Below are 15,112 nucleotides of genomic sequence, written 5' to 3'. Positions count from 1 at the left end.
TCAAGTATACAATACTGTACTTCAATTTTAACTACAGTGTCATGCATTAGATCCCCAGAACTTTTTGATCTTCTAACTGGAAGTTTGCACCCCCTGACCAACATACCCCCAAGCCCCTAGCAATCACCACTTCAAACACTATAAATGCAAGTTCAGATTTTTGTACATTACTTGTTCTTCCCTGTCTGACTTATTTCACTTAGCATAATGACCTCAAGGTCTATCTCTGTTGTCACCAATGGCAGGATTTCCTTCTTTCTCATGGCTGAGTAATATTGCATTGTACGTGTGTGTGTATGTATGTATGTATGTGTGTGTGTGTGTGTGTGTGTGTGCGCGCGTGTGCGTATGTATATATGTATATGTATATCCTCTTCTTGATCCATTTATCCATTGATGGACTCAGGTATTTCCATATCTTGGCTGATCCCGCAATCTCATTTCTGTGTATATATTAAAAAAAACAAAATCAGGATATCAGAAAGCTGTCTGAACGCCCATATTTATTGCAACATTATTCACAGTAGTTAAATCTTTCCTTAAGTGTTTATTCATGGGTTTGTTGTTTGTTTTGGTTTGTTTCATTTAGGTTTGTTTTGATTTGGTTAGTTCCTAGAATCATTGTATAAGTCTTTTTTTTAAATTAATTAATTAATTAATTTATTTTTGGCTGCATTGGGTCTTCGTTGCTGCGCGCGCAGGCTTTCTCTAGTTGCGGCGAGCGGGGGCTACTCTTCATTGCTGTGTGTGGGCTTCTCATTGCAGTGGCTTCTCTTGTTGCGGAGCAGGGGCTCTGGGCACGCGGGCTTAGCAGTTGTGGCTCACGGGCTCTAGAGCACAGGCTCAGTAGTTGTGGCGCACAGGCTTAGTTGCTCTGTGGCATGTGGGATCTTCCCGGACCAGGGCTCAAACCCCTGTCCGTGCATTGGCAGGCAGATTCTTAACCACTGCACCACCAGGGAAGTCCCATTGTGTAAATCTTAATGCTATAGTTTTCCCATAATTGAAATATTAAAGCTGCCCTTCCTTGCTCATGTGTCTTGCCAGCCTCCACTTTTATCTTAAAAAAAAATCAATTAAGTGTTGTGATATTGACCATAAGCCACTTCATCGGGCTTCAGATAATTTTTCTGAACAATTTATTTATTTGTTATTCTGTGCCTTCATAGATGAATCATTCATAGTTTCTCCCAAATTACTTCTTTATGTTTTTTGTTTCTTAAAGAGGAGCATGTGATTTTTACCTTTTTATTCTGTTCAAATATTTCACATTTAAATCCCGTACATCTCCTTGTCTCGTGTAGTCAAACTTCTAAACAGCCAGAGAAAGTTAAGTTGTTCCCTAAAAAGGTAATGGAACCTAAACACTAAAACTATGACTTCCAAGAATTAAACCTAATTTAATTTTCCTCCATCTATAAAGCAACATATTTCATGTCACGAAAAGCTATAGTAATCAGAGGATTACTTGTGTTCATATTGTGTTCAGTGATATCAGTGAAACAATAAAACCTAGATGGATTGTTCTTTGTCTTCTCATTTTTCTCATCAAAGATTCAGAGTTAAATATATGTCTATAATTCTGAACAGATAAAAAATTCCAGAGACACTTACATTACCAGAAAAAGGACAAAAAAAATTACTGAAATACAGGAGCACTTCTTTTCTTTGCATGTATGTCTATTTATCTGACATTTTGACAGATTATTTAATTTCATCTGCATATGGCAAATGAATATGTTTCTGAGAAATTTTCAGAAGGCAGTTATAATGTGAACTCCATGTAATGGGCATGTGAAAAGACTGCTTTCTATCCTATCATAAAATCAGACAACTTTATATATACAATCATATAGGTTTACAAATCTTTCCTTCCAAATAGTTTTTTCTTATATGAATTAAGTGAGTCCTTATCTAGACAACCTAGAATTTTTTATAACAATATTAAGACATGAAAATAAATAAAATGCCTTGTTGTAAAAATATGAGTTACCTAGCTCTAGTGGCTAGAAACATCCCAAGAAACATAGTTGATCCCAAATAACATACATATATTCTGGTTTACATCTATGCCATTATGGACTAAATAGTTTATGAAATAAGTAAATATTTGATTATGTTTTGTGGTTTTAAAATAGTGTATACTATTTTTCCTTAAATACTTACTCTGCATTGGTATTTTCCCTGTATATTTCCAATAAAGTCTAGATATCTGTATATTATCAATTTAATTTTTATATTTCAAAGTGATTTTTTTCATGTCATTTAGGATTTGTTCTTGTGGTAAGGCTGTCAACTTATCTGTGCAGGAGAATACACTGTGACCCCCCTATGCAGTAAAGAGCCAGTTAATCAGACAATGATAACAGCAAGAGCAGAGCTAAGGCAGAGGTTCAGGTAGCGGTGCTCCAGAGACTATCTAGGAGAGCCCCTCTTGGAACTTACATGGAGATATTAGAGCGTACAGTAAGCCTCAGCCTGAAGTGAGGGCTGCTGGACTATAGAGCCAGTGGACTTCATGTCTAACTCTCAATGTGAAGTTGTTCTACAAACTAATAGGGAAAAAGGAATATTTAAGTTAGCTAAGACATACAGAAATGTCTGTCTACAAATCAGTACATGGTAGAAGTTATCTAGGTAGTGTGGACAAAAAAAGATATGGGGGTTTTATCAGTAGTAGACATGAAAAGTTCAATAGAAGATAGGCACTTTGAAGGATTAGTGGAATTTTGGCAGGTGGGGATAGACAGGAGATCATGTAGTAGTGGATACTGTTATTGCCTCTCCAACATCCAATCAATACCAGGTGATTAGTCTAAGCCAGTCATTGTTTTCAGTGTTTCAAAGATTAGTCTCAGTTCCAGCCAGTTGCAAGAGAAGGGAAATCTACTGGTGGGATAAGGTAGAACTGGTTTTGTGTAACACTACTTCTTTCTTATAAAAAATCATAGGAAAAGCTGGTTCATCACTTTGCTTTGAGCCATTCCATGTCTAGGTGTGATGCCCAGAGCTATGGAAGCTACCTTACTACCAGCCTAAAGACAAGGCCAGTGCCAAGGTATGTTGAGTGGAGATGTAGACACCACTGCATAACCAGTTTAAACTATTCTGGAGTTCAAGCTATCTCTGGAATTTTTATACATGTAACTTTATGAAGAAAAATGTGAGATGTTATTAAATTTAGATAATCAGTGGAATACAGTTCTATTACAAGGTAAAAATACCTGTTACTTGGAAATGCTGGAACTTAGAAAGTAAGTCAGGGATAATACCACAAATTTTACATTCTTACAGGTAAGTAAAGGGATCCAAATATCTCCAAGGTAGTATTTAAAGAGAAAATGCAATACAAAAAAGAATGTGTAATGCCTATATTTATTAAATAGGAAGCAAAAAAGCTTCCATTCACACAAAAGGAAATTTACAAGTGGTCAGAAGAGACCTAGAACTTTCCAGTACTGCAAAAACAAGGAAGAAAAGTATTAATAGAGGTATAGAACTGCCAAAAGTATCCAAAGAATGAGATGAACAAAATAGTGAAAGATTTTCTTGCCAGGGGATACTAAGGACCTTTGAAATAATTTTAGATTTTTCATCCACCATATCCTTATGGAACAATGCAAAGAAGAGAAACATACTAGGAGACAAATAAAGAATATGTGAATGCCTAGGAAATTTTTTCTTAGTCTTCTAAGGAAATCATGGCCATTTGAACTCTAAATCAGTAAAGAACTTTTTCCAGTGTCATGTTTTAAATAGTACCATACCATAGTACATGTTTATTCTCAGGCCAGGAGGCTATAGAAATGACGTTGACCTGTTCAAAGGACATTTCACTGTTTCCCACTCAAAATTACGTTCTGAATTTAGATTTCCCTTCTGTTGTCACAGACATTAGGTAAAGGCTTGCACTGCTGAGAGCAGCAGTGCATGTTTTACCTTAACAGATGGTTGCTGTTGAGGCAGATTAAAATCAGCAATGTGTGCTTGTTTTAACATGTTATTTTCATTTTAATTGTACACCAGAAACCTAGTAAATAAAAATCCCCTCAGGCTAAACTGACATGTTTGTGTGTGTGTGTGTTTTCTTTAAGATTTTATGGTGCCACAAACTCCGGAGACAAATACCAAATATTAATAATGTTGATAATATACTGATGTGTACTCTACATTAGGTCTGTCTGATACCACAAATAACTTTTGGTTAAGAGAAAGTGAGAAATAGGGAAGAAGTGTAGGAAAGAGACAGAGGACAATAGCTTTCTTAAGAGTTCTCCAGCTTATTTTGTAGGCAGGAAGATCAGACACATACCTGTATGGGTGAAATATATAGAAAAAGTAAATTAAAAAGTGGTGGAGTTATGTCTCTAGCTGTTGAAGACTTCCTTTGTTGTGTAGCCTTCCAAGCAGTTATGTGAATGTTTAGATTGTAGGTCTGGAAAAACCTAAGAGATAGTTTTCCTAATTTTACAGCTGGGCAAACAAGAATGGGAAATTCATGGACTGGGCTTCTAGTCTGACCTTAGTTTAGTCCCAACTCTATTACATGCTGAACCTTTGGGAAAATTAGTTAAACTTCACATTTTTGTTTCTTCAGCTACAAATTTGAGATAAGAATAAAATGCCTCGCACCGTTGTAATCAGTAAAGCAAACAAAATGTATGCAAAAAACTTAGCTCAGCACTCAACAATGAATAGTTACTCTGTAAACCTTGGTTCTTTTTTCTTTCCTAAGTATCATCAAATGTTTAGTAGTTATCTTGATTCCATAGTCTTGCCCACAAATTTTCAGAATACTTTTAAATGAAAATAACGTATATTAATATCTTGACATCTGAGGCCCTTCTAATTCAGGAATAATAACGGTGGAGTTACTACGCTTGATTAGAAATTGTTTTTAAATTTAAAAACAAATAAAATCAAGAGACTCAGTTCAAACAGGTTGCACTTTCCCCAATCTCTTATCTCTACTACAATGATAGACATTACCAGAGCTATACTGTGCCCTCTTCTGAAATCTCTGAGCTAGTGTATAGAAGACTTCTTCATCCATGGAGAACACAAGAAGGAGGCTGCTTACAACTTAACACCAATCCTCTCCAAGCACGTACTAGGACTGGACTGGGAGAGGGAATAAAAGCATGTCTGAGCACTCCGCCCTCTTTTTTCTTTCAATTTGTCTTGGATTATAAATTGAGGATCCCTTGATATATAATTTGAACATATCTTGATATAGAGTTGTTCTTAAGTAGTCTCAGTATTGCTATTCACCTCTTTCTCTTAACAAAAGTTAGATAGAACAGATTGATTGATAGACAGATAGTTGACAAACAAGCTAGTTGCCGAACAGAATTTGCTGTAGATTTTTTTAGGAAAAAAAGATATTCCTGGATTGTCTAATCCATCTACTCTATAGTAAATGGAATAATTATAACATGGCCTTGTCAAGGGAATCTCAGACTATATGCCTATTTTAGATTGTTTTATAAATATAAAAGATCTCAAAGCATAAATTGCAGTAAGTTATTTGAGGACCAAGACATATTCATATACTACTTTGCATTTCCTGTTGCTAGTACAGATGCTGACATATAGTTAAAATTCAGTCAGTAACCACTGAACAGAACTAAAGAACAGATTTGTATAAATGATTATACTAGGCACAGTGGCATTGTGGGAAGTAATTTAAAATATATTCTTAAAAATAAATTTTACTTTTATTGTAACCCAAAATAAAGGCATATCTCTGCTAAGGAAATTTGAGGAAATGAAACACTTTTCTGGGTCATGTAGCAAACCAGCTATATTTTGTTCTATTGATAGTATTATAGAGACAAGCCTTATAGATTTAATTTTTTAAAGAACAATATATTTACAATTCTGTTCCTGAGATGTTTATCAAATAATAAAGGCTCATCTACTTCAAGTGTCCATGAAACCATTTTTCATTAATTTTATAGAGATCTTTAAACAGGGGTCACAAATGCAAATGCTACCAGATGCATGTAGTAAAAGGAAGGAAATAATTGGATTTAAAGCAAATGGGAGAGTGTGGAACTGTGATGAACTGGAGTCCATATGCTTATTTTAAAGACATTTTAAAAATTTATAACAGTATACACATAAAAAGATCAGTGGAACAAATTTTTCATGTGATCTGCTTGTCAGTTTTCACCTCTTTTTTAAGAACTAATATTTCACATGATAAACATTTACCTCGTGTTCAGTAATTCCATCCTTTTTACTTTAGTTTGTGTTTCTTTAGTTACATTAAAATGAATTTAGTATTTTATAAAGATAATCTTAATAGTTTTATTCCACTTTACTAAGTGCTTTCTATCTAAATGGATTTTTTATCAATTGTTTATAGACATGGGTGTCTAAGAAAGGTGCTTTCTAAAGGTTAACGATGCATAGTTTCCCAGTGAGAGATTTAAGATAACTATTTTCTACTCACTTCTTCACAGTTTTCTGTATTGTTTAAATTTTACAACATATGCATTTATTAATTTATACAATGCATGCTTATTATTTATTTACTTTTTGTCAATGTTCTAGTCACCATGGATATAGTTAGCTCGCAATGTGTTTTTGCAGAGTCCCATTCTCTGCTCATAAAGCAGAATGTAGAAAACATTGGCTCAAAATTGAGAAATAATACACCCCCATTTTAAAATTTTAGTTTTTAAAGTTTTTATGGATTAGTTCATGTAGGTTCCCTTAAAAACTATTAATAAACTGTTTGAAAGGAAAGGGAAAGGGGACTCAACTGGGTCAGTCTACGGATTCTACTATGGCTTATTGTCTCAAAAACATCCTTTTTATATTATTTTGCTCTACTCTGGGCAGGTTCAGGAAAGATAGTCAAAGTATATAAAATGATATACTGATGCATCTAACTTATTCTCCATTTAAAAAGGAACTTCTCTAAATTCTCTTTCAGTTAGGAGGCCTGAGGAGAGACAGCATATATGGTCATTCCAAACTGGTAAATTAAGTCTCTAAAATGCTGTGTCCTGATTTTCCAGTTGTCTGGCCTGGTATCTAGGCATCACTGTAACAATCAGAGTATCACTGGATCTGTCTTTTGAAATAAATGAGTTGATGTGTCGAAAATCCCTACGTTACTTAAAATCTGAAGTGGTACAGTCAGTTTATCTCACTCCTATCTAGGATTTATAGTAGTTGGCAACTGTCACAGATTTTTGCATTTGTCTAGTATCAAGAAAAAGTGTTTATTTTTCCTTCTGATTTGGGTGTGTGTGTGTGTGTGTGTGTGTTTACAAGGAGTTGAATAAAATGATATTTAACCAATTTTTAGCTGGCTATTTACTTTCTAAATTATACAAGGTAAAAAATGATTCCATCAGATAAAGCATTCAAACTTTAAAAGATGTGACTTTCCCAATGTGGAACCAGTAGTTAGAGACATAATATCCCTTTGTGCGTAACACCTCCAATATAAATCTTAACTCCCCAAATCTTGGATATCTGGACAATGAGATAGTCATTGGAAGGAAGGAAAAATGGAAGTGAAGGAAAGGAGAAAAGCAAAGAGGGAAAAAAGGGAAGAGAAAGAAAAACATAGAGGGTGGGAGGGAGAGAGGAGAGAAAGAAATTATATTTCTCTTAGAATGATGTAGAAATATTTTGATTAATCTTGAAATCACTAGAACGTACCAGTTTTGGTGTGTTAGATATCTAAAGTATAGAAATGAGATAATGTACTTTTTAAATTTAATTTTTTCTTTCCTTGAAATAGCTATAAAATATTTGATTTCACTTCATCTAGTTAAACAAGGGATCCTATATATATATATATTTAATCTTAGCATAGCTGTATTAATAAAACTCATTATATTTAACTTAATTTATCTGCCTTTCCTCTTTCATTTCCCAGTTAGCTTCATTCAGAAGTAGGTTTGGTAATCTTTATCTCATGGCCACTTAAGTATGTTCTTAGTCATAGAATATGAATGTGAAGATTTTGGTTGACAAAATTTCACAATTAGAAACCCGAGATTTTTAAAACATTGTTGAACATCCTTAATGCTATTTCAAAATGAAATAAATAAAATGTTATATACTTATAATGCAAAATAAATATTATAGCAAATGTAAAAGATATGTAATTAAAGTCTGTATGGTCTTTTGTTTTTTAATGTCTAAGGAGGACATATTTACACAGTAAGAAATAGTTTCAGTTACTTTTGTTTGTTTTTTAAAATTTTTATTTATTTTATTTTTGGCTGCGTTGGGTCTTTGTTGCTGTGCACGGGCTTTCTCTAGTTGTGGTGAGCAGGGGCTACTCTTCGTTGCGGTGCACAGGCTTCTCATTGCAGTGGCTTCTGTTGTTGTGGAGCATAGGCTCTCGGAGCGTGGGCTTCAGTAGTTGTGCTCGTGGGCTCTAGAGCGCAGGCTCAGTAGTTGTGGCGCACGGGCTTAGTTGCTCCGCGGCATATGGGGTCTTCCCGGACCAGGGCTCGAACCTGTGTCCCCTGCATTGGCAGGCGGATTCTTAACCACTGAGCCACCAGGGAAGCCCCAGTTACTTCTGTTTTAATTAATATTTCAATTATTATATGTTAAAAATTTTTAATTAGTTTTCTTGAATCTTTAAGCTTTTTTAACTCTAGTAATTATAAAATAAAATTAATCATTTTACTTGGTTTCAATTTATGTTCAACTAACATACATTTTCAAGATTAAAATCTGTTTAAACATTTACCTCTATTTACATACTTAATTAAACAAATTCACTTAGACATTAAGCTACAATCTTATCTGATTATCTTAATCACTTTGAACATCTAACACAGCAAGTATATAAATTTTATGAGCAAAATATTCCTGTGCACTTAGGCAATGCTTATAAGTGTGATAGAGTATAGTTATAAATTTCATAACAGATTAATCTAACCATTCAAGTCAACTTTAAACAAATATATACACACAATGCAATGTCTCCAAAAATCCATTACTGTATTTATATTACATAAAGTACATAACATTTTCAGTAATATACTCATTTCTTCATCCCAGGGTTACAAATACATTTTCTTAATGAAATGAAGCATAATGTCCATCTCATACCTGCTGTGGCAACTTTGATTTTATACTGCAGTCAATGGCCTAGGATTATCTTTTGGATCTAGGTGTAGCTTCCAGGAACATTCTACCCAAACTTGATTTTACTGGCTATTTCTTACATAGTGCAACTTTCCAAGGGATGAATTTTCTTTCAGTCTGGGTAATCTTACATCCCCTTATCATATTATACAATTTTCCCTTATACTCTTTCTAAATGTGTATGTTTGTGTCTATGTGTGGGAGGGGGGAGAGAGGCTATGTGTGTCTAGAGTGTAAGGGGGTGTTGAATGAAATCCATTTACTCAAACCAGCATTTCTCCAGTCTAATTTGGAATTATACAGGTGGAAACAAAACAAGAAATTCATCAGGTAAAAATTTAAACCTTAAGGATGTCATTTTTCTAGTGTGGAACCAATAATTGGAGAAACATATTTCCATGGGTTTAACAAATTCATTATAAATCTTTACACTGTCCCCAATGTTTTTGTTGACTGATTTCACCTGCTTAGATTTTTGCTATCCCATCTAGAAGTAGAACTAATCACTTACTATCAAGTAAGTATGATGAAATTTAAATGTTGGGTACAATGAGATAAGCATATAACTTGGATATACTCATATTCAGCAATTTCTATAAAGACCTGAAATATATTTGTAAATATCCATTCTTTAACATATTTTGAGTATCATCATATATTCATGGTTTTTCAAAGAACTATTATTTTTTATTTAATTCTTAGATGATGACAACTTGTTTAGAAAAGCTCCTTTAAGCTGACCCCTTTGCATCCCTGAAAATGTTCTTACTGTCTGGCAACAACTCAATTATCTTGTCCTATCTCTATTTTCCCTGGCTCAAGGCGCACACAACTCCTAAGAAGCTTGTCTTATTTTAGTGAGAATAAGGTTAGCACTGGTGCACTGTGGATGAATAAAAGATTGTAGCAATAGGTAACACTACTTTTTGGGATACCTTAGTAAGAGAACTAGAAAATATTATTTATAAAGTGAAGAGTTTTTTTGGATGCTTTCAAATTAATTTCTTACAGATAGTGTTTATTTGAATATGAAGTGTTTTCAACTTCCTTTTTTCTTTTCCCACCTTCCTTCCTCTCTATTATACCACCTTATCAACTTTATTATATGAAATATGTGTGTACATTGTAGTACTATATAATTACTTCATGTAGGATATATACCTACTTAGATCTCATCATCTACATCAGAGATTCAGTTGCCCTTTCCTACTTTTTTGTGTTGTTAGTATATCTCATTGTCCACCATTGTACCATGCCTTATTGACACTTCATGAGCTCTGTAGGAAAGACATATAATGTAAGTTTCAATTTGCCACATGTAAGTTTCCACTGTAAAATAACAAGTGCATTCTGATTAATTTCTTAGCATATGACTGTGGTTTTAGAGGTTTGAGGGGATGCAATACTCAATTCACATTAAGCCTTTTAATTTGTCATTATTACTCATCAGTTGTGATACCATTTGACGTGTAATGTTTTTCTTCAATTGAGTTTCTGCTGCAATAGGTTGATTGGCTGCAACATGTTATTTTTTGACTGCTGGAAATTCATTTTCTGAATGAATATTCCCTGATACAAAGAAATATAAAGAATTTTCACTAAACTATGCTGAAATCACACAGTTCTCTGGACATACAGCCTAGTATATTTATCATAGAGGATATACTTAGGTGAATAAACTAGGATGTTTATCCAAAATTCTCCAATTATTTCAGTTGCCTTAATCCAGTCCTCTTTTTTCCCTCATCTAATTAACAAATCAAAACGTAAAATGCTGATAATAAAGTCACACAATACAATTAAAGTATTGATAGGTCCAAGGTCCCAGAAAGTCAGAATAGCAAGGCATGCAAAAATATGATTAATATAGTACTGGCATTACCAAAATAGAAAAAAATTTGAGCAAGTCCTTTCATCATTTAAAAATATGAAATATAAGGGAAACGTTTTATATTGTAGGCTGAGACCTGAGACAATATGCTCAGAGCTATTACAGTCAGTCATCTCTAATTATTTCCATGTATATTCTGACAGTGATAAACTTTATTTGTTCCCCATGTTGGCATTTCATAGACTGGAAAACAGTGGCCAAATAAAATTGATCCCAGTGGTTATGCAAATGAAAATAAAAATTACAAGAAAATAAATTATTTTTATAGAACACAAACATAGTTTTTGCTTGTTTGCCTAATTTCTATGTTTTCTAAAACAAAAATACTATAATAGTATTTTCAATTAATTTTCAATTATATTTTTCAAAGTTTTAAGAAGATTAGACATCTGAAGGATCACATGTAGTCATCTCAAATCAATTAAAATTAATTTAACATGCAGTATGACCAGCTTCTCCATTTTCTTGTATTCATTATAAATGTAACTGTAATTTTTGTTAGAATAAGAGTTTAAGAGCACATATTTATGATAGCTCTAGAAATGTCAACTTGAAAAATTTGAAATTAATGAAAAATAGGTAGAAGGAATTTTAAAAGGTATAAGAGATACTATATAAAAATAATGAGAAAGTATCAGAAAAAGTTAAGGGGAAAATAAATATTTTCTATTAAAATTTCAAAGAGAATATTCTGACATAACTCAGAAAATACACATTTGGAGATAAAGAGTATATTAAAATACTAATGAATCATCATAATCAACATCTATTTAACACTTACTAAATGCCAGAAACTGCTCTGTCCTTTCCATTATCTCATTTACTCTTCAAATAACCCTATGAGTTATTTTGATGAGGATACTTTTTTCATATGATTGCAGATGAAATAACTGAACACTAGAAAGGTTAATTAATACCATTAGAATCTATGACAGAATTGAAATTTAAAATCACATCTGTTTAGGTTGAAGAATGAGTAGAGATGGGAGAGTCAATCAAAATGGCAATGTAGGAGGCTCCTGAACTTTGCTCCTCTCAGGAGTGCACCAAAAGTACATCAATTTCCTCATGGAAATCCAGAAACTAGATGATCAACTACTACAGATGGGGCAAATAAAAAAAATACTCACATTGAAAAGGTATGAAAGGCTGAGATACACTCTCACCTTAAATCCCACCCCGTAACAGTGCCATACAATAAAAAGGGAACCCCCAAAATCCAGCTTCTCCCTGAAGAGCAAAGGGTTTGGACCACAGTCTAGTGCTCCAGCTTTTTAGACTCCAACCCAAGTGATGGGCCCCCAAAACATATAACTCTGAAAGCCACCAACTGTAAAAAGAAGCAACTCCTAACAGCCTGATAGCACGCACCATGGCTATTTTCCACAAGCTCAGCACAGAGGGAGCAGGCAAAAATGCCCATCTCTCATTCTTTCCTTGAATGTGGCCTAACTGCATACATTACAAGCTGCTGCCTGAAGGTCCACCTTCTAATTTCAGTGCACAGCTAGGGCCTGCCTGTGATTCTCCCCAGAGATCAAGAAAGCTGGTGGGTACTTCCACCACCTTCTCCTTCTGACCCATTTCATCAAGTCACCATTATTTCCCTGGAAGGAGATTTTCACATGTCTGGCACCCCAGCTTTTGCTATTGTCCACCCCCCTGCCCCTGAGGAACAGGTCCTCTGATAACCAATGGGGCAAACATTCACAAGTCCCCCAGGATTTCAGCAAACAAAAAAGTTTCTAATCAGGTGCCCCATATATCCAGGATCAGTGCAGGGGAAGCTGACATAAACACCATCTTCCAGCGTCTCCCTGGAACGGCCTTAACTATATACTTTATCAGTTGCTATCAAAATTCCAACAGCATTTTTCAAGGTTAAAAAAAAAAACATTTATATGTAACCACAAAAAACCTTGAAAAGCCAAAACAATCTTGAGAAGGAACAAAGCTGGAGGCTTTGTCCTGATTTCAAACTATATTATAAAGCTACAGTAATCAAAACAGTATGTTATTGGCATAAAAATAGACATAGATCAGTGGAACAGAATAGAGAAGCCAGAAATATACCCATGCATATATGGTCAATTAATTTTTGACAAAGGAGCCAGGAATATATAATGGAGAAAGGACAGTCTCTTCAATAAATGGCACATGCAAAAGAATGAAACTGGACCACTATCTTACATTGTATACAAAGATCAACTCAAAATGGAATAAAGAGTTGAAGGTAAGACCTGAAATCATACAACCCCTAGGAGAAAACATAAAGGGCAAGCTCCTTGACATCAGCCTTGGCAATGACTTTTTTTTTAAAAATTTCACACCAAAAGCAAAGGCAACAAGAGCAAAAATGAATAAGTGGGGCAACATCAAACTTAAAGCTTTTACACAGTAAAGGAAACGATTAGCAAAGTGAAAAGGCAATCTAGAGAATGGGAGAAAATATTTGCAAACCACTTATCCAATAAGGGGTTAATATTTAAAATATACAAGAAGCTCATACAACTCAACAGCAAAAAAGTAAATAACCCAATTAAAAAATGGGCATGAAATCTGAATAGACATTTTTCCAAAGAACACATAAAGAGGACCAAAAGGCACATGGAAAGATGCTCAACATATCAGGTAAATGCAAATCAAAACCACAATGTGATATCACCTTATAGCTGTTAGAATGGCTATTTTCAAAAAAGACAATAGGTATCAAATGCTTGCAAGGATATGGGTAAAGGGACTCTTTGTACACTGTTGGGGGGAATGTAACCACATACAGCTACTATGGAAAACAGTATGGAGGTCCCTCAAGAAATAAAAAAAAAATACAACAGCCATATGATCCAACAATCCCTCTTCTGGGTATATACCCAAAGGAAACAAAACCATTCTCTTAAAGAGATATATGTCTTCCCATGTTCACTGCAGCATTATTCACAACAGCTAAGGTGTGAAAACAACCTTAGTGTCTGTCAACAGGTGAGTGATAATAAAATGTGATATATATATATATATATATATGTACAATGGAATATTGTTCAACCTTGAGAAAGAAGGAAATCCTACCGTTTAAGACAGCATGGTTGAATCTGGAGGGCATTATGCTAAACAAAATAAGCCAGACAGAGAAAAACAAATACTGCATGATATCACTTATATGTGGAATATTTTTTTAAAAGTCAAACTTGTTTCCAGGGTCTGGGAAGTGGAGAAATAAGGAGAGAGTGGTAAAACGGTACAAACTGTCAGTTATAAGATGAATAAGGTCTTAGGATCTAATGTATAACATGGTGACTATAGTTGATAACAGTTGAAAATTTCTAAGAAGGTAGAACTTATATGATCTCACCAAAGAGGGGATAAAATGTAGATATGTGAGATGATTAGTGTATCAATTAATTAACTGAGGGGAATGCTTTCATGATGTGTATATATATCAAATTATATTGTATGCCTTAAATATCTTAAATTTTGTTAATTAAACTGTATAAAGCTGAAAAAATCATGTCTGTTTAATCCTGGGGGCTTTAACTTTCACCATGCCAATTTCCATGACTTATTTTTGTGCAATGTCTTTTAATTGTTCTGGCATCTTTTCTACATACAGATTTTAATGGGAAAATGCTATGAAATCACAAGGAAGGGAAACGTCCTATCCATGAAATGTGATACTTCACCTAACATCTTTGCTTTGCCCCAAATAGCAGTGTTCTTAGTCAAGTCACATCTTATTCTATCATGCGTACTCTTAATTCTTCTTGAAATCCTCAGATCTAGGACTCCTGCATTTTCCTAGCTTGCTTTATTGATTAATAAATATCAAGTTTATATATTAATGCTATGACTGGGTTTGAATACTTGACAAAAATATTGACTTGAAGCTTTGATAATAGCAAAGTAATATGATCATATTTCTCCCAGTCAATGAGAAAATGAGTTGAGGAAAAATGCAAGGGATAAAGGAAGAATCATGACTTCTAACATTTGACACAAGGGCCTGCCTGTGCTCTAATCTTGGATGAGGGGGCTGGATATCTAGGATTTTGGTTTTCAGACCTGTAATTTTGGACCAGATTCTATAATTTGGAGGCC

The sequence above is a fragment of the Balaenoptera physalus genome (genome assembly GCF_965194825.1).
Source record: "Balaenoptera physalus genome assembly, chromosome: 7".
Lineage (NCBI taxonomy): Eukaryota > Metazoa > Chordata > Mammalia > Artiodactyla > Balaenopteridae > Balaenoptera > Balaenoptera physalus.
Note: the sequence above shows the minus strand (reverse complement) of the source record.